Below are 20,297 nucleotides of genomic sequence, written 5' to 3'. Positions count from 1 at the left end.
GCAAAGTAACTATTGAAAAAAAACTTAAAAAAAGAAAGAAAAATTTAAATATGTGAAATATCTTGGATACCCCCAATATTAAATATGTTAAATGAATGAAATGGACACTAGAACAAATTATTATTATAAAACATTGATGGTTTAGAACTTTTAATATTTATTGCACAGACCACAACTGGCCAACAAATCCAAAAATAAATTACCGGTATGCTTCTTAAGAAATGTACCAAAAATAAGTAATAAAAAATATACATACACATACACTCTTTGTAGTGCAAATTAAAATGATAAAACTTACAACTGGTAGACATTCTAGCCTACTTGAAGTATTTTCTTCCTCACAAATGTAAACAGTTTAACTAAAAGTGTTCTCAATATAATATTGAACAATGTACCAACATAAATAATAATAATAATAATAATACATTTAATATTTTGGGGGTTTATTTGTATAACCTACAGAGAACGTCATCATCAGAGGTTATTTAAGCCAAATTCTAGTCGTGTTTGCCGCACGTGTTCACAACCGGTCAAACAAAGATGTTTTCTTTGAACGTTCCCTGCAGGTTATTTTGGAGTTTTATTTTATAACCATGTAAACTAATTAAAACGTTGCAGATGATAAACTATATTATGCTCGGACATAGGCCTACTCGGTCTCTCTCGCGAACTGTCCAGCGCGCTCTCGGATGGATCACACTCGGTCAATCTCGCGAACTGTCCAGCGGGCTCTCGGACGGACACACTCGGTCTCTCTCGCGAACTGTCGAGCGCGCTCTCGGACGGATCACACTCGGTCTCTCTCGCGCGCTGACGACGTTCGCTTCGCTTTTGTCCAGTCCGGCGCCTCGAAACACACACACACACACCAGAGAAAAGAGTTTGCAGTTCCTATGGCGGAGAAAAGAGCCCGATCGGATGAAAACCGCTTCAGTGAACTCAATTATAGTAACGGCGCATTTTATTGTCAGTAACGGTAACTGCGTTATTACGGAGGAAACAGTAATTAGTTAGATTACTCGTTACTGAAAAAAATACCGTTATTCCCATCACTGGCTGTACCTATGAGTGAAACGTCACTTCATAATTGTGTATCAGACATCGCCACCTGGTGGAATAAAAGTGAACTGCACTTATTCAGTAATCAAAGATTCAATTATTGTTTTGCAGTAAAAATAAACGTACAAACCTCGGGTCATTAGCAACACTGTAAAGGCTTTCAACAGGCTTTCTTTTATAATTGTATTCTTTTTTTCTTGTTACATTGTTTATAATTAATTGATTGAGGGATACTAAGAAGGTTGATGTCTATAACTTTAAAAAAATGAATGAGGAGGAGGGTGGTGAATGTATCCTGGGTCGCTAAATTATGTTTTATTAACAAAGTTCGGGAGAAGCATGTTCGGATAATTAATCTAATCATTATGGGAGGAGCTCATCCAGTCAACTCAATTAACATCAAGAGGTAGCCTATATATATATACAGCAGTTTTTACCAACATTTTTCAGCATCCCTCTACCACCCCATCTCCTAACTTATGGCGCTTTTCCACTGCATGGTACGGCTCGGTTCGGTTCGACTCGGAACGGTTCGGCTCACTTCGCTTTTCCACTGCGTGGTACGACTCGACTCGGTACGGCACGGTTCGGTTCGCTTTAGCTCGGTTGCTTTTCCACTGCAGTTAGTACCGCTTCAAAGTGGCTCTACTGGCTCGGTAGTCACTTTTTAGTTTTTTTAATTTGTTCCTTCCCTACACTGTTAGTAGGTCCGGTGGGAGCCGTGTGCGGTAGCTGTGCTACTTCTTGGAACACTTTTTCATTCCGTATTGCCCCATCCAGCTCTCGCTGGATCCGCTCCTCGGCAACCAACGAGAGGAACGTCTGCACCTCGTCCACTGACCACGATTCAGCCATTTCTTGTTTGATTTTTTTTTTTTTTACTTCTTTTGTCAAGTAAATACTCTAAAAACAGGTGCTGCGTTGGATGTTGTCTGGCTATTTAAATCTAGCGGGTTTAGTGTCTCGTATCGCAAATACAATGACGCTGAAGTGACGATTCTGTCTGACCAATCAGTGATCTGCAGTGTTTTCACGTCACATTTAGTATCGGTACGGTACGCTTGGAACCTCAACAGAGGTGGTACCATTTAAAGCGAGCCGTGCCGTACCGTACCATGCAGTGGAAATGCGCCATAAGTGAGCCGTACCGAACCGAGCCGTACCGTACCATGCAGTGGAAAAGCGCCAAAGCGTGCTGTGCCGTACCGAACCGTACCGTATCATGCAGTGGAAAAGCGCCATTACTAGTCCTATCCCAAACCTGGGATGGGGGGTACTCTGGGTTCGGGCCAAATTCCGAGCTCGGAGCCCTCCCCTCGGACAGCACGCCAAATACGCATATCCTTTACTCTATCTAATTATATGTAAGTGTGAAGGGTTAAAGTCAAGACAGAGTTGACACGGTGTTTGATAACATCTTGTGCACTGTTCATTGTGTTCACACTCATCATGCCATGCCATCTCAGTGTCTGACAAGTTTCTACATGTGCTAAACTGATAAATGTCTCATAGAAATGAAATAATAAATATAAGGTTCCCAGACAATTATGCTTGCAGTTCTTGTCAATTCCTGTGGATGAGAGTGTGTGAATAGGGATGTTCCTGGAGAACGTGGTTTCTGTGGCCAGTGAACGAGGGTCTGAACTGACAGTCCCTGAGCCATGGTGTTTTCAGAGGAGGACATGCAGTTCCTGTCCTTCCAAATGCTTGGGAATAGCCGCCAAGCTGTGGCTCCACCAGACATTATATCTTGCCTTTTTGCACCCTTCGGGCTGCAATTATGACTAATTTTAGATCCGCTGAGTAACAGGCAAAGAGGTCAAATGTCCACGGTTCGTATTTTGAGCTCTGAATAAATGTTGGTCATAGAAACCACAGTTGCCTGAATATCTCTCTCTCTCTCTCTCTCTCTCTCTCTCTCTCTCTCTCTCTCTCTCTCTCTCTCTCTCTCTCTCTCTCTCTCTCTCTCTCTCTCCTTCGCGTACAGGGAATATGAATGGACTGTTTTGTCACTCAGCACATGCCAAAGGTAAATGAGGCTATATAAATTTGTGTGAACACAATTTTATTCATTAACAAAATGGCTTAATATACGTCTGCTTTTTACATCTGAAAACAAAAACTATCATAGGCCGGATGTTCAGTTGTAAGGGGGATGTTGCCCAACATGCGAATATCTTGGACGAACAAAGATTCCCATGGTTGTTGTTTATTTTTATAGGAAGTGTAATTATTTCCACAGAAAATGGAGCTGCAAAAAATGTATAAAGCAGACCACTTGGACAATGCTGTGGCAGGATGTTCTTTTTTGTCATTTCCTGTCACTGGGATGTTTTTCATTTGCTGGCTTGTATTGTGTCAGATGAGTCTGGTGCCAATATGACAGCATAAGGCACACTGGAGTTCCAGCAAATTGCAATAGTTTTTGAAGGATCATGTGAAGGATCATGTGACACTGAAGACAGAAGTAATGGCTGCTGAAAATTCAGCTTTGCCATCACAGGAATAAATAAAATGTAAAAATAATTTCAACTGTATTTTGATCAAATAAACAGCCTTGATGAGGATATATATATGTATTTTAATCATTCCAAACCTTTCCCCGGTAGTGTGTGTGTATACATAGCCTACTTATTTAAAAAAAGACAGCATTTTCACATTTCAGACAGAGCCCATGTGTTTCTTGTATGGGATCTATATCCTCAAAGACATGGTCTGTACTGTCAAAACCCCTTCAGTGATTCGTGCCATATAGGCTTTATTTAAAGAACATCAAACAACTACATTGAAAGTGTTTTGAAACATGGACTGACTTATGGTAATGCGATGGTGCAAAGCTTTGTACATTACATTGCGTGTCAATCCTAAAAGCCATGAACATGTCTTGGGATCAACAGGCTTTTAAGATGAACTCATTTGAGGTTTGAATGTTTTTTGTACCATCATCTGGTTCAGCTTGAAGCACAGTCTCCCTCCTTCCCACCTCCCATATGATACTCCCTCTGCTCTTAGGGTATACTAATGACATCACAGCACACATCTTGATAGACGTCAAACATTTTTCACCACAACCAGGTTCAGATGGCACAACTAATGGTCTCCATATGAAGCATGCATAGAAAATGGGCGGTGGGGGGAAGGGATAGGGCTTTGCTGAGCAGAACCAACCATGAGAATCTCAAATAAAGCCTATGCGACATGTAACACATCCAATGAGTATTATATAGGCCATTTGTTTATTATAGAATTAAGATGAAATCATAAAAGTAATCAGTGGTGAAGAAATCAGTGGTGTTACCACAGACAATTATAATGTTATTATGACTTTACCCTGTCATCATCTCTTTGTTTCGATAACCCTGGTTCGTGGCAGTGATTCAATTATTGAAGGAAGGCCACTGGATCCCTGTGCTGTTGGTTTCTAGTAGGCATTCCTATTCTATTGCATGTATCCAACTATATCTGGCTGGCGGTGAGTCACTTGGCGCTTTCACATATGCAGGCTTTTCGGGACTTTTAATGGCATTTTCCCACTTAGGAGTCGTGTCTAAAGAGATTAAGACGTTGCAATAAAAGTTATGTGTTGACGTTATATGTGAACAAATTATAAGAGCAATGCCAATTCTCATTGAAAATGAATGATGTCACATCGCATTGTTGCAGCAAACCGACTTGCCAATTCTCGAATGTAGTTCACTTCACTTTCTGTTCGTTTGTTTTATTGTGACCATGATTTGTTACTGGCTATGCTCAATCTAAGGCTGAACAATTGTAGTTATAATTCAGAGATTTAAATATGTACCCTGTTTGTTTGTTTGTAAAGTTGAAGATTAAAAAAAAGAAGAAGTTCACTTCACTTTCACACTAACGCGTTGTTGATGCACGCAAGAACCAATGAGGTTTGTTTGTCGTTTCTTCTCCTCAGCCTTCATCTCCTTATATGGTGTTTTCCTTTCATATCACCCTTTCAAAGCAGTATGATGTTTTCTTTGATTCATTTTTACAATATCACAAGATTTTTTATGATATTAAAATGCTCTTTAATGTATTTTACTCCTCACTGCTCATCGTCTGGCTTCCAGCATCATTCTTCCCTGGTTTCTCACTTCCTCCTGGATCTTTCCAGAGCTCCAGGGAGAGTGCATGAAAAACTCTCTCTTCTCTGTTTCTTCCTGCAATCCTTTTCCCAATTATGTTGTGTTCAGTCATCCAAAAGTCACAGTTCCCCAGAGTTCACTGTCTTGATTCAAGAGTTTGGTTAAATAAATGACATAATTATTGCTTAAGAAACCGTTTAACCGGTGAATTTTGACATCAAGGCAATTGAATGAAATCAAAATAAATCCGTTCAGAATAAAATAATAAACAGGGATCATAGGGGTCTGGTAAAACCACACAAGGAAGTTCTCCCGTGCATATGCAATTATAACATGTTCGAACAAAAACATAATTATACACCAAATACACAGTGTCAGAGGCATCAGGCTTTAAAATAACTGCTATTGATAGCCAAAAGTCACATACTGTGTTTTCAATAATTTAGTTGTCATGTTCCCATTAACTAAATATGTGTGGGTGTTTGCTTTTATACACAGTATCATTTATGTTTAATAACACAAGCCTGAGGCTTGGATACCATGTACCTCATTCATCACCAGAAGCATTCATCAAGCATAAGACAGCAGATGACGGCAAAAAAATGTGTGTAAAATATTGATGCCATTTTCCCTTTTTTCAGGTTTAGCAAATACACGGTTCCCATAAGATTGTCAATTTATTTATACCTCAAAAAGGATGTGCATTCTCCATAGATATGATATTCATACTATATTTATTAACCCTATACATCTCATTTTATTATTCATCTGAATGCAATGTGTTCTCTTTGCATTTTTCCAGATGCCACCTATATATTATTTTGCAATAACCCTCTATATTTATTCTTTCTCGCAATCACCAGAACCAGTTCTGTCTATAGAATTTATCATTAAGAGTGTTGTAAGTCTCTTCAGCTGGACAAATGATCTCAATTTAGCTTATTTTTAGATTATGGAGTCTAGCTTTCTTCAACAAAAAGAAACACTTATCTCTCCGGGTTCTTAAATGTACTAACTAAAAACTTCAGAGGGCATAAGGAGGTTGAGAAAAACTAAAAGAAAAAACAAGGGAGGAAAGTAACTGAGGTTTGTAGAGTGTACAGCTGGAGGGGGGAAAACGCAGCAGAAGCCAAATGAGTTAATTGTATACTGCTCTTGGCTATCTGGTACATTGTAATCACTGCATTGGAAACTCCCCTTGCTTCTGCAACAGAACATTTGTTTCCTCTGGGGCAAATATAAGATCTGTTGAAGCTGCTGTGGCATGTGTAGCTGGGTTGACTCTGCATTGAGAAATGTTCCTTCATCAATCCTATTTTTAGTTAGCGGTAATGTACAGACGCACAGCTTGGCTATATCCCTTTGTAAGGCCGCATCAGTAATCTGAGCATTGGAAAAAAAAAAAAAACCCATTCCATATCAGTCAACACATTTTAAATTAATTTTATTGCTGTCTGTTTCGTCTGGAGACCCTCCAGATCCTTGAGAAGCTGAGATGTTTGAGAGGACTTGTTTAATGCAGATGCAGTCTATCTGTCACCGGTTTTGGTGTTTGGTGATTTTTTTAATGTAATGCCACCTGAATGTGCACGCACAAACAGACATAAGGGTCCGTCTACAGTATACAGCTGCCTCGATCACTTCTCATAACAGTTCAAACAGGCCTGGTTTTAAAAATAGCTGCAGTCTAATAAAGGCAGATGAACTGGTGGGTCAGGGAGGTGAAGTGAGGTGAAGAGAGAGCAGTGGGGTGGGCAGAACATGGGGTGACTGGCTCAAGTAAACATGCTTGCTTGAAATTTCTTTTCATAGAATTACTAGAGAGAAGAGATGTGATTGGATTTCCACCTGATCCCTGGGTGGTTCTTCAGGTTCTTCAGGTTCAAGGCTGTTAGCGGTGTAACAGACGGTGTAAGCGTTAGCTGATGTCCAGGCCGAGATGGAATTTATAGAGATTTAAATATGGTGAAATGTAGAGCACTAAACTCTTATAGATTGTGAAAAGCCAACATATTTAATAAACAAACATGCAGGGCGAAGATGGCGCATGTTGTAGAAGTGTCCCAAATTATGCGCTACATACTCTGCCATGGAATGCATTAATTGTAGAATGTGCCGTCTCGTATGGAACATTTTACTTTTTTTTTTCTACACAGAAGTATTTGCCATTTTCCATGTCAAGCTAATGATGTTTTTTTCTGACGTGTTGCTGCTAGCTTTAGCACTTTTAACTCCTCCCCATTTGCTATGCAGAGAAAGCTGAAACTGTTGAGTACATAAAGTGTCCTACATTCAGGTACTCATAGTGCACTGCAGATTTCATGAGAGCCTGATCATGTCTTATTCCAAAATGTTTATACCATTCAAATGATTGTTGGTCAGGAAGATATATAAAGAAAACCAAGGATGAATAAAAGTTCAAATGTTAAAAAAAGATTGAAAAATAAATACATTTCAAATAAATGCCATTCTTTAGAACGTTCAATTCATCAAACAACCCTGAATTGAAAAATGTATCACGGTTTACCCAAAATTTTTAAGCAGCACAACTGTTTTCAACATTGATGATAATAAGATGAAACGTTTTCTTGAGAAGACAATCAGCAGATTAGAATGATTTCTAAAGGATCATGTGACACTGAAGACCAGTAAAGATGCTGAAAATTCAGCTTTGCCATCATAAATTGCATGCATTTTAAAATTGTAATTACTGCCTTGGTGAGACTTCTTGCACAAACACAAAATCGTACAGACCTCAAAATTTTAAACGGTATGTATATGCATCTCAGAATGAGAATATTTGATTCATGACAGATGGAGGCAGATACTCGCTTCCTCTGTGAGTTAAAGTTAAGGCAGAGCTGATCTCGCTGGCTAGCTGATGGACAGCAGATAAATATTTGAAGAGAAATGAAAGAAGGAGGCCTAAGCCAAGTCCAGGGTAAAGTAAGCTTTCCAAATATTTAAGGAGTTCCACAGTGAAAACACTCCCCTCACTTCAAATAAAATGCCCGGAGAGCTTGCTCTAATAAAAGCTCAGGAGGATTATTTATTTTTGAACCGAGAGTTTGGATTAATGAGAAATAGAGCAATGAATGTGATTGTGTTAATCATTAACCCACAATAACTGGTTCTCGGGTATCTGCCCTCTGTCAGATATAGCAGCCTTCATTGATGTCGCCACAGCACCTACATCCACTAGGGGGTGGTCTCATGTCGCAGGACTTAAGAAAACAGAAGTTGTTTTTTATGGCAAGCACATACTTATTCCTTTCACCTTGATGATCTATATTTACTATTTTATAACATTACTATATACACAGCACATGTTTTTTATGCTTTTGTGCCTTCAGAACAATCAGTCTGTGCATCAGAGCGGGGGCCTGGCTGGTGCTGCCTGCTGGTGACCATTGCCCACAGGGGTCTTCTAATCGTCCAAGTAATCACTATAAATTCAACAAAGAAGGCGCCCTGCTGTGGAACGTTCCGGAGTCGTGTGTTATCTGAGAGCGTGGTGCTGGACAGCCAGCTGACTTTGACAAACACAGCAGCGCTTTTCTGCCAATGCAGGGTCAGAGTCTCACCCAAGACAGGAAGAGCAGTGCAGAAACATATTCCCTGCTTCTTATGGTTATCATAAGGATCAGCTGTTGCATTCCTCCATATATCTTAGGAATATCATCACTGTTATCAAGTTTCCTTTTTTAGTTTAAACTGGACAAAATGAGCACAGAGAGTTTACTCAGCTGCTATGTGTAACAGTGTGGCAGACACTTTCATCCAAAGCAACCTAAATTTTATCCAGAATATATATATATAATTGATAGTAGTATAATTGATTTGATTGAGGTTACGAACATCTCTGCCTGCCCCTTTACAACACTAATTGAATGAGCAAAGCCAGCCCAGCACTGCTTGAAAAAAGCCCCCCACATCTGAAAATTGTTGGTTTTGTCTAAAGCTTTTATTGTAAAGCCAGAAATGTGTGGAGCATCGCTTTCATAATTATGTCCTTTAAAATTAGTAGATGGTTATTCTAGTTTCTTTCTTTTTGTCCAAACAACAATTGCTCTTACAAGTGAATTCTTAGAAATGTCTTAGTATTTTTGACCATACAATAGAAGTCAATGGTAACCAACACCGTTTGTAACCAACATTATTCAAAATATCCAAGTGTTCCACAAAAGAAGTTTAAGTCATACAGGTTTTTCTAATGAAATGAGGTTAAGTAATTGTTAACAGAATATTCATTTTTGTGGGAACTATCCCTTTAAGGCTTAAAGCTGTGGTTTGAGCTCCTTGCCAAAATTGCATGTGTCGAATCCATCTGTTAAATGTTATAGATGCCACTAGAGCTAAAGAGGAAACTGTTTATTGGCTGTAAAATGCAGGTGATAGAAGCTCAGTTGAGAAGTTGATGTGGCATATAACAGCACCCTCAAATACCTTCAGCCTAATGTAGCGTAATACAGCCTGTCAATGAAATGGGTAGTTTGACAGTCTTTCTCAGATGAAAGCTGACCTCTTCTCCATCTTGCCTCACTGTGACTGGAGAGAGGCACAGATAACCTGAGAAGAGTCACATTGAAGAGTTATAGGGCATTCCAGGTGATAGCATTGCCTATTGCAAACAATCAAATCCATGCTGTGAATGTTAACTAGGCATGCATGATATAAGTACTGTATCAGATATCGGTTTCAAGTATTCAAAAATAAATTGTATTATTGTAGAATTTATTGCATTGTTTTGTATTGCATCATATTCTAAGGATGTGATGCCTGAATTTACTTGTAGCATTTAAAACTATTGGGCCAGGCCGGTGCAAGGTATTTTGATTAAGGATTAAGGATTATGAGCGCACATGAATTTAAAATAAATAAATACTGTAATATTTCATAAAAAATATAAGAATGGTCATTTTTAATTTTAATGGTCAATTTAACAGTTTTGACAGATAAATTAATCTATGCTAAGATATAAATAAAACACATAAAAATATGCAAGTCTTTGCTGCTTCCTGACATCTTATCTCACTAACCACTCCAGGACCCCCCACTGTTCGACTCCTTTAGAAACAGGAAAGACCTCGTCAGCTCCAAGCTCTCCTCTTACCTCTCTCCCATCTTTCCACAACTTGATGAACTTGGAAGGCTAAAGTAAAAGATTCTGGAGCGGGGGTTGGTGTTCATCTGTGTTGATGGTTTTACACCAGTGCTTTGCTATGGCTAGTTTCATATGTCCTTTCCAGCGATGAGGGATGAGTCCTGTGAGGGGAAGTGACGCTGTTGCCGGCTAAGCCAGTACTGGTTGCTCAGCAGGAGTCTAGGTCTGTCCACCTGGAGAGGGCAGGGGGCACTGGGGAAAGGGTCAATGACACTGCTCTCAGAGCAGTTTCCTGTGTTCTTAAACATCTGCAGCCCACTGGGGTTACATCACTCAGCGTCATCTGCAGCTGTCAACCCCAGCACACCAGCTTCCCCAATGTGCCCGGATCCTGCTCCTGACCCCCTTCCTGCCTTCCCCACACCACTCCGTGTGCCTGAACCACCCCTCCCCCAAAACCCCTGAGATAAACAGCGGCGACTCAGATTACCCAGAGTCCCCACTCCTCTGAAGCAGCCCATTCACAGGCCCCTGGATAGCGATAAGAGGATGAATCACAGCACTGTTCTGAGTACTTTGTGGAAGCCGTGCCGCTCAATCTAAGAGGCTCTCTTTGTGTGTTGATGCTTCAGCTGTGTGTGTGTGTATCTGTGTCCATGTGTTTCAGAAGTTAGCATGCTTGTGTACTGGCAGCAGGACTATTTCTTGAATAATTGAGGCCAAGATGAGCGACTCTTGAAACTGTAACTAATGACCTGGAGCAGAATGACCTGACTAGTCTGTACAAGAACATGCTGAGCATGCAGGGCTCAACGATTAAGATGGTCTGCTGGTCAGGAGACAGTTTCGGAGAATTTCAAACCATTCTATGCAACTGACACTTGCTCTTTAAGAACAGTGCTGCAATGACATTGAAAACCTCAATTGATCTTACATGCATTTCAAGCCTTGCAAATTTGAACATTTGGTTTAATGTATTTTACATTGTTGTTGCAATGGTTGCTGTAATTGCATAAAGGACTTTTGATAGTTCTGGAAGCATCAGTAAGAATGAGCTAATCAAACCAGTAAAGTTTTGCATTGTATGCCATTGTTTTTCAGCAAACCTCTGTTTATACAGTTATGGAGTTGTCTTTTATAAAGACAAAAATAATCATTTTAATGTACAAAACTTGTAAAAGATTTAATAAAAAAGCTGCTTCAGACAGCAGTCAGATTTCATATTGTAATGGCTGATGCTAAATTCCATTCAGCCAGCCACCAGAGGGAGCCCTCTCCGGAGTAATGGACCTGTTCTTTACTGTCATTTCCTGTTTGTCTAATGTATTTGAGCCATGCCATTTCCATGTATACTTTGCAAGGTATTGCCAGTTTCACTGCACTACCACGCATTTACCATTGTCGCTTGTTGCTTGATATGACTACTACTGTGCCTTTTGACTAGATATCGTCTCTTGGATTACTGTTTTCCTTGTGTTTGCCTGGTTGGACTGTCCCCTGCGTTTTGATCTTTGGTCTGCCTTTTGACTACGTCTCATTGCCTCACAATTTGGATTTGCCACTCTGCTTCATTCACACTTGGACAATCGATCAGTAGCTGGCTTGAACGGCGTGGCCTTGAAAACTGTTTTCTGAGAGGGGCTTAACCACAAGTTACAGGCAAGCTATGCAAAGGTGAGGGTGCTACTCTGTCTGAATTCATAAACATGGCTATCAGGATTGATAGCTTGCGTCAAAACTCACCACGATCCAAAGTACGCCCCGTCTCTCAACCCACAATCTCTAGTGGACTCCAGTCATGTCCAAAATCCACAAAATGCCACGATGAAAAGCTTTGCTACTACTGTGGTAAACCCCGTCACCAGAACGCCAAGTGCCCGGATAAGAATGAGAACACTCAGGCATCAAGTTTAGGAGTACTACAAATAACGCCTCTTCTATTCACCATAGTTTTTATCTGTCAGTTGATATCTCCTTCAATGAGGCTTCCAAATGTATAACAGCGCTTGTGGATTCAGGAGCAGCTGTTAATTTGATTCATGCAGATCTGGTTAAAGAACTCAACATCCCTACTGTTCCATGTATCCCTGCTATCAACATCACTGCTCTTAATAATGGACCCATTGGCACTCGCATAACCCATCAAACTGTTCCAGTTACCCTGCAGATTTCACACTGAAGTAATTTCACTGTTTGTCATTGACTCTCTCAAGAACGTCATCATCCTGGGCCATCCATAGCTGTTCATGACCCATCCATCTCCTGGAACCAGGGTGAGCTTACCAATGGTCAGATTACTGTCAAGCAAATGTCACTTCATGTCACTGTTTCCATGGCATGTCTTACTACTAGCATTGATAGCCCAGAGGTCTCTAAATAAATCAAGATTCCCAGTGAGTACCAAGAATTGGCAATCTAGTTACCTCTTTATCGTCAATGGGATTGCGCCATTGAACGATAACCCAACACAGCCCCACTTAAGAGCAAATTATACTCTCTTACGTTCTGAAACCCTAGCAATGGAGAGCTACATTGAAGAAGCCCTAACATCTGGGTTCATCCAGCCCTCAACCACACCAGCAGCAGCAGGCTTCTTTTTCGTGGAAAAAAAGATGGTGAAATCTGCCCATGTATCAACTATAGAGGTTTGAACACTCCGTTAAATACAGGGAACCACTTCCAATTGTCCCCTCAGCAACGGAACAACTTTGTGAGGCACTAATTTACACACAGTTTGACTTAAGGAGTGCTTATAACCTCATCAGTATCAGAGAATGGGATCAGCGGAAAACTGTATTTATCACTGGGGGGCACTATGAATACCAGGGCATGCCCTATGGTCTTGCCAATGCATCAGCAGTGTTTGTGTCATTGCTTATATTGACAATATCCTTACATATTTACAGATTTACAAAGCTAAGCACATTAAGCATGTCAAGACACTCCTCTCACGCCTCCAACAGCATCAACTGTATGTAAAAGCTGAGCAATGTGAGTTTTACACCACCCAGAATATATTTATCGCCAATAGCATCAGTCACCAAGGAGTTGAGATGGACGACGTGTCAAAAATCCAGGCAGTGTCTGAGTGGCCCAAGCCTAACACAGGCAAGTAGCTCCAACAATTCCTGAGCTTTGCCAATTTATACCACTGGGTTATCTGAAATTACAGTCTCATTGCAGCCCCTCTCACATCTCACCTCAATGGTAAATCCTCCAAGTTGTCATGGACTGATGCTGCCCAAAAGACCTGTGAGTCCCTTAAGAACAGTTTTACTACTGCCTCTATTCTCAAAAATCCAGATTCCAACCTCCCCTTCGTGGTAGAAGTAAATGCTTCAGATTGTGGGATCTGGGCAGTCCTGTCACAACACCAGGGTAATACAGGCAAGCTTTATCTACATGCTTTGTTTTCTAGAAAACTGAATGTAGCCAAATTAAACTGCAACGCTGGCCATAAGGAGTTACAGCTTTAGAGGAGTAACACCGAGAGCCGACCCTTCCTATACGCGAACTAAGCGGCTACTTAGGGCCCCGCCACCACTAGGGGCCCCCAAAACTATGGTCCGACCATAGACCCTGCGACCGTGACCTGTAACTCGTCGTACATTCGCCTCACACAGCGGTAGAGTTACTCACAGCACACTGCACTTATTCGCAATCACAACAGTTTATTATTTGCATTTGCTTTAAAGCCTTTCCGGTTAAACATTTCATTCACGTGCTGTTTGACATGCTTTTTTCTCTCTCCAACTAACCATTCAGAAATGTCCTGTTGCATTCTACATGTTGTCACTTCTTCTTGAGTCTCTCCATCATTGTCTGACTCCAGTTTGAACATAAAAGGCTAAACGTTTTTGAAATTTTCAGTGCATATCTGTGTGAGGTAAAATGACACAAGATGTTGAAGCTCCGCCCTCTGTGCAGCTCATTTGCATTTAAAGGAACAGACACAAAACGACACGTTCAGTCCCTCAGTCATTCCTCAACTGGACTTACTCCATTCTTGTGTGTGCTGGGTTTCCAACATCCAATGTCCCCCTGGTCAGGAGAAACCCTCTACAGTTCCAGGGCTGGATGACTGGATCAGATGTAGTGAGCAGGTGTGGGACAGTGCACACGTCAAGCTACAACGAGCCATATGTGCCCAGCGGATTCAGGCGGATTCGCGAAGACGTCTCCACCCTGACTATCAACCTGGTCAAAGGGTCTGGTTGTCCACACAAGACCTCAAGCTCCGGCTAACCTGCAGGAAGCTCAGCCCTAGGTATGTGGGTCCTTTCAAAATATTATGTCAGATTAACCCTGTTACATACCATATAGAGCATCCTGCTCATTATCAAATCTCAAATCTTCCTTTCATGTCTCCCTCCTGAAACCGATCCAACCAGCATCTGGCCATGTTACCACGGATCCTGAACCGCCGCCTCCATTGAAGATTGATAAAGCTCTGACCTACATAGCGAAAGAGATCCTGGACAGGCGTAGAGTTAAAATTAGTTAAAATACCCTAGGGCCACAAGGTCATAAGCAACACATGGCCAGTGACTCACGCAAAAAAATCAAACCTATCCTAGGATAATTTGACCATTTGCTTATGTAAGCACATTACACACACTCCAGAAAGAAAATACATAAATACACAAATAGTGTAACATAACTTCATTGTATCCACATATTGAGTAACGTTACCACTTTGGTTTCGGAATTTGCATTGGGTAGGTTGTTTTGACGAGGCAAAACACACAACCAGTTGTTCGCCACTGACTGTGGTAAGTTAAATAAAGGTTGTGATAGGTGCAGGGTCTAGACAGACATTAGGTTTTGTCCTGTCACTCCATCTTTAACGTGTTTTATGAGCCACTGTTGGGACCGCAGGCTTGTGCAGCCATAATCTAACAACCTGCCTGTCACTCTTGAATATGCACTTGGCAGAGATAGACAGTTTGTGGCCGGATGGGAACTCTATTTACAGATGCTCTGTCAGCCCAGACCATATTCAAAATCTTGGATTTCCCCTCTTGCACTGGATTGCTATGTTTGTAATCAAGTTACTCATCCACATGGTTGGAGTCATTGACATTTAGTCATAACTTTTTATTGATTGATGTTTATTAAATCAACATTGAAACAATTATTTCATCATTTCCTCTTTATGAAATGGACAATTGAAATTTAAAGCCTTATCCATTGTATTGAAAGGGTGGTGAATTTGTACCATAATCAGCAGGATTCCGCAGGTAATTATGAGTCATTTGTCATGAAGTGGCAGGATGAGCAGAAAGCTTAATTGTAACTTCCAGTAAATCTCCATCTTCACTGCGATTCAACACCCTGCCACACCTGATTCTCATGGGTACAACAGCCTTGGGTAACCCCACTCACCCATCTTCTGTTTGAATAGGGTTAAGCTCATCATTCAATCTGACACAGATGGGCCAGTTGGAAAACAGCGTCTGTGCTCAAATCTCAAGTATGTCCAAAATAACAGCTATTAGCCATTGAGTGGGTGTGGTGTGTGAACTGTCCCGGAGTTGCTCTTATCACTTCATGGCTCATGGTTATGTGTGATGCTTTATTTAGTTTTAGGTTTCATTGAAGTACCAACATTGTCTCACATTTACTGCTAAAATGATCCTAAAATGATTTTAAATTGATCTCAGATGTTTATCCTAATTCTCCTAAAAGAAATAAAACACACACACACACACACACACACACACGCATGCACGCACGCGCACACACACACACACTTAGCATCTTTTTTCACCGAAGAAAACTGTAAAAATCTGTACAGTTGAGATGTCAGAGATCTCATTTGAATTTTATAATTTTATGAATCAAAATCCGGCCGGACCATAACTATTACAGCAGCCACAACAAACCTGATGATAGATCAGCATAAAAAGGGAATTTCTCTTTTTTGCACAGGCCCTGTGCCACAGAACTGGCAAAGCCCGCTTTGGAAAATAGTTTCCATAAGATGACTCCCATGGGTTTATAAATAAAGCACATACTGAGTGAGTTACTCATAATCTCCTCCATGAAAAATCAATCTGACTTGTTTGGAGAGAAGTTGTGTGGGGGTAATAGAATATTGTAAACCGTGCTAACTTGTACCATCTGTGACAATCTCTCTCTGACTTTCAGCTTTTGTAAATCTAGAGTTATTTTTGGTCCAAGCCAGTGATGAAGGACATATGGACAGCTGCATTGAAGAATGATTCTGCTGATGGTTTTCCTATTCAATTTGAGATGTTATGGTTTGGAGTCATTAAAGACATTTTTCAACAGTATATCTTTGACACAGATACTTTTGTATGGTTAGAATGTATATAAACATGAAATACTGTATATAACACAGTAGTAGGTAAAATATTGATTGAACGTTCTCGATACTGATTCTTAAGTTGAATCTCTTACTCTGACGCACTTCTGCGGTTGAATACAGCAGCATAACCAAATAAGTCATATTTTACAAAAGTTTGCTGTTAACATTGAATGCCTGTAAAATAATCGAAAAAGGTTACACTTTATTTCGATAGTCCACTTTAGACATTCTACAACTATAAGTAACTTTTCAACTACATGTCAACTAACTCTCAGTAGAGTATTAGTAGACTGCAGACTGTTAGTATACTGTTAGGTTATGGTTTGGTGTTAGGGTTTGGGTTATAAGTTTTGTGTAGTTGACTGACTAGTTACTTATAGTCAGTAGAATGTCTGTTGGGGGACCAACAAAATAAAGTGTCAGCAAATATTAAGCAGACAGTCTACTAATCCTCTAATGACTATAGTTACTAATGACTAAGTTATTATAGTTAGTAGAATGTCTAAAGTGGACTATCGAAATAAAGTGTTACCTGGAAAGAATATTGAGCTGCCCTCGTGATAGCAGTGTAGTTCGAGTTTAATCAAAAACATTCAGCTCAACCAGAGTAGACTTATTACTGAACAATGAACAAATTAGAACAATATGAACAATGAACAAATTAGAATTAAATTGAATTGAGAGCTTCTGAATCAAATCAGAATATATGCATTCATACCTAGCTGTAACAAAAAAGCATGGAATCAGGTGGACTTCAGAGAAATACAGAAGCAAAGGCGGGCTAAATTTATTTCTGCTCACAGCCGTGTCTTTGCATATAAGGATGTGGCAAAAATGCAATGGCTGGAGAATCATCTTTCCAGATGTATTCCATCTCAGGAAGATCTCCTCTCCCTTGACCCAAATCCCTCCTCTGCCTCTGATGTCGTAGGCCATATAAACGCCTCCACTCATAAATATTATTTCAAAATCGGATTTAATAACTTGCCCATGACGCATTCTTCCCTCTTGAGATCCGTCAGTGGACATCAGAGAACACCATGGGGGGAAGAAAGGCCAAAGTGAGCTCCAGAAATATCCATCCTAATAACAAATCTCAACATACTTAAGTATCGAGATGCATACTAAAAATTACTTCAAGAGAAAGAATGTGTTTGTAGACGCTGCTAAATCAGGCTCAGTAAATAATCTAAAGGTGCTCAGAACCATCTGGATTTCCCTTTTCATCATCCAAAAAGGTTACGGCCCCCATCAATGTCCAAACGTCAAATATCTAAAGCTTTCTATCTTTTTTTGTTCGTTCTTTTTTTTTTTTTTTGCACCGACCTTTGTCTTTCTTTCCAAGAGTTCATTCTTCACACTGTAATGCATTAAACTGACAGGCTTTAAAACAGAGGCAGACGCAGAGAGGTTTGCAGGCTTGACACTGTGTGCGCAGGACACCAAGGGGAAAAAGATGAAATCCAGACCTCTGAAAAGACCCACATATGCAGTCCAGGCAGGGGAGGGTTTGACCCACAGCCTCCCTAATCTCCAGCTGAATTATCCAGAAGAAATATGTTAGAGCTCAGTATGTGTGTGTGTGCACAGGAAAAGAAGAGGGCAGGTCAGTGGAAATAAGTTATGTAACCGACTCAAGGGACGCAGAGGAATAGGAGGTCATAGGAGGGGCCGACGGTGAAGCGGTAGGAGAGAGGGGGAAGGAAAACTAAACACAGAGCTCCTGTGACACCTAAACATGGTTTTATTCTGCTGCATCAACACATTAGGCCGAAACCTAAATCAATGGACTGAATTCATGCAGTTTTTCCCCCCTCCAGCTATTGTATATACTAAAGCTGTTCGATTCACAAAAGAAAGGTCTGTGCCGCCACCAGCGTAGCAAAATGAGCACAATGTTCCTGTTTACAAAGAGCTCCTTAAAAAAGCAAATTGATTTCTCACACTCTTTATGGCCGTATGCTTTATCCATGTTCTGAGCAACTACGCTAGCTCCAATCTCTTTTCCCTCTTTATTTAAGAAGCAATTCAGACCCGTATTCATCTTTCCGCCAGTGTTCCTCGCAGGCTCGCTGTCTTTTAGCGAAAGCAAAAGGCTTTCATAAGAGCCGTGCAGCTGTTTGTCTGCATAAGGCTGGACATCAAAAGCATCTTTGGGAGCTCTTTTCTCTATTAGAGGAGAGAGTGGAGCATGCAGGGGTTTGGGGCTACATTCCACTAGATCATTGTTCCCAGAATGCACCTTCATCTTCAACTTGGGGGACCCAGCGGAAAGGGGGTTTTAATCACTGTGAAGCCTTTTCAGAGAAATATTGTAAGAGCTTGTGTGCACATGAGAGAGAGAGAGAGAGAGAGAGAGAGAAAAGAAGAAATAGAGAGTGAGAATTGGTTTCATTCTTTTTTCTTCCATTCAGGTACCACAGTCATCATTCTCACAGCAGTGACATTGGTAATAGCTGGTAAGTCTTAGTGAAGAAGCAGTGGTTTAGATCATGCACTTGCCACATGCATTAACAAACCTTAGGAGTGACATAATGAGCAGCTGTCTTTATTACAGTTTTTTCATTTGCTTTGGACCTATTTGGTGTACATTTTCAATTCATCTCCAAACTGATCACACATGTCACACAGCTACCCATTCTTTCAAAACCTTATCTCATGCATTTACTCTAGTTGTAGGGCCTACATATTATCATTCTACATAATCATTGTTTCAAAACATAAGATCATTGTGATATGTAATGAGAACATTTGGTTTAATCACCGAAGCAAAATGGTATGATCTTCTTTATTCAATAGCAATAAATGCAATATACGTTTTGAATCACACTTGTTGCTGTTAATTACTGTATTAACTACCGTTCTAAATCACACAGTTATTTACTGTAATATAGGCTACAGATGCCACTATTAGAAAATACACTTAAATTACCTAACTTAAGTAATTGAATCCATATTGTTTGTAAAATGGCAAAAGGTGTGATGAAGTTATGAAACGGCCTTGAGGTTTTGTGCTAGAACAGAGTTGCCAATACAGTAAATGTTCTCACTGTACCATATGAATCTACTAGTTGACCTTTACAGACGAAGGGTGAATTACAGTAACGTGGCAGTCTTCACCATGCTAATTTGTTCACAGTATCACATGGCATAATGTAAGATGGTACTTTATATGCCCTGTCTCCCTTCTTTTGATGCATCTCTGATTAATCTGTTATATGTTATATAGTCATTGACTTTTTCCTCTCCCTTGTCACATAGCATGATATATAACCTTTACACGTACATTTTGTACATTTGAATATGCTGAAATGTTGGCCTACATGATATGACAATCTAAAGTGTAAAAATATGTCTGTAGTGACATTTTACCATTACATATCGATTTATTTGAGCCCCTTGTCTCAGCAATATAAAGAACATAATATTAATATAATAATTTTAGTTACAATATACTATTACATACTTTTTAGTCAAAGTGAGTTGAATACGGCACCAGAAATCACACAAGACAGAATGAAACTGCTATAATGGCAAATTAGTTAAGTGGGTTAAATAAATGTAATGGCAGTGAACATATTCATATTGTTGATTAGATACAATAAAAAATAATCTATGAATTCAATATTCAGTGAACCTAAAAGGATTTGCAAATGCTTGCAATATGTTAAAAAGTCTGTGCAAACGCATGAAAATGTACAAACCA

This window comes from Phoxinus phoxinus (genome assembly GCF_949152265.1).
Source record: "Phoxinus phoxinus genome assembly, chromosome: 21".
In the NCBI taxonomy this organism is placed as follows: Eukaryota; Metazoa; Chordata; class Actinopteri; order Cypriniformes; family Leuciscidae; genus Phoxinus; species Phoxinus phoxinus.
Note: the sequence above shows the minus strand (reverse complement) of the source record.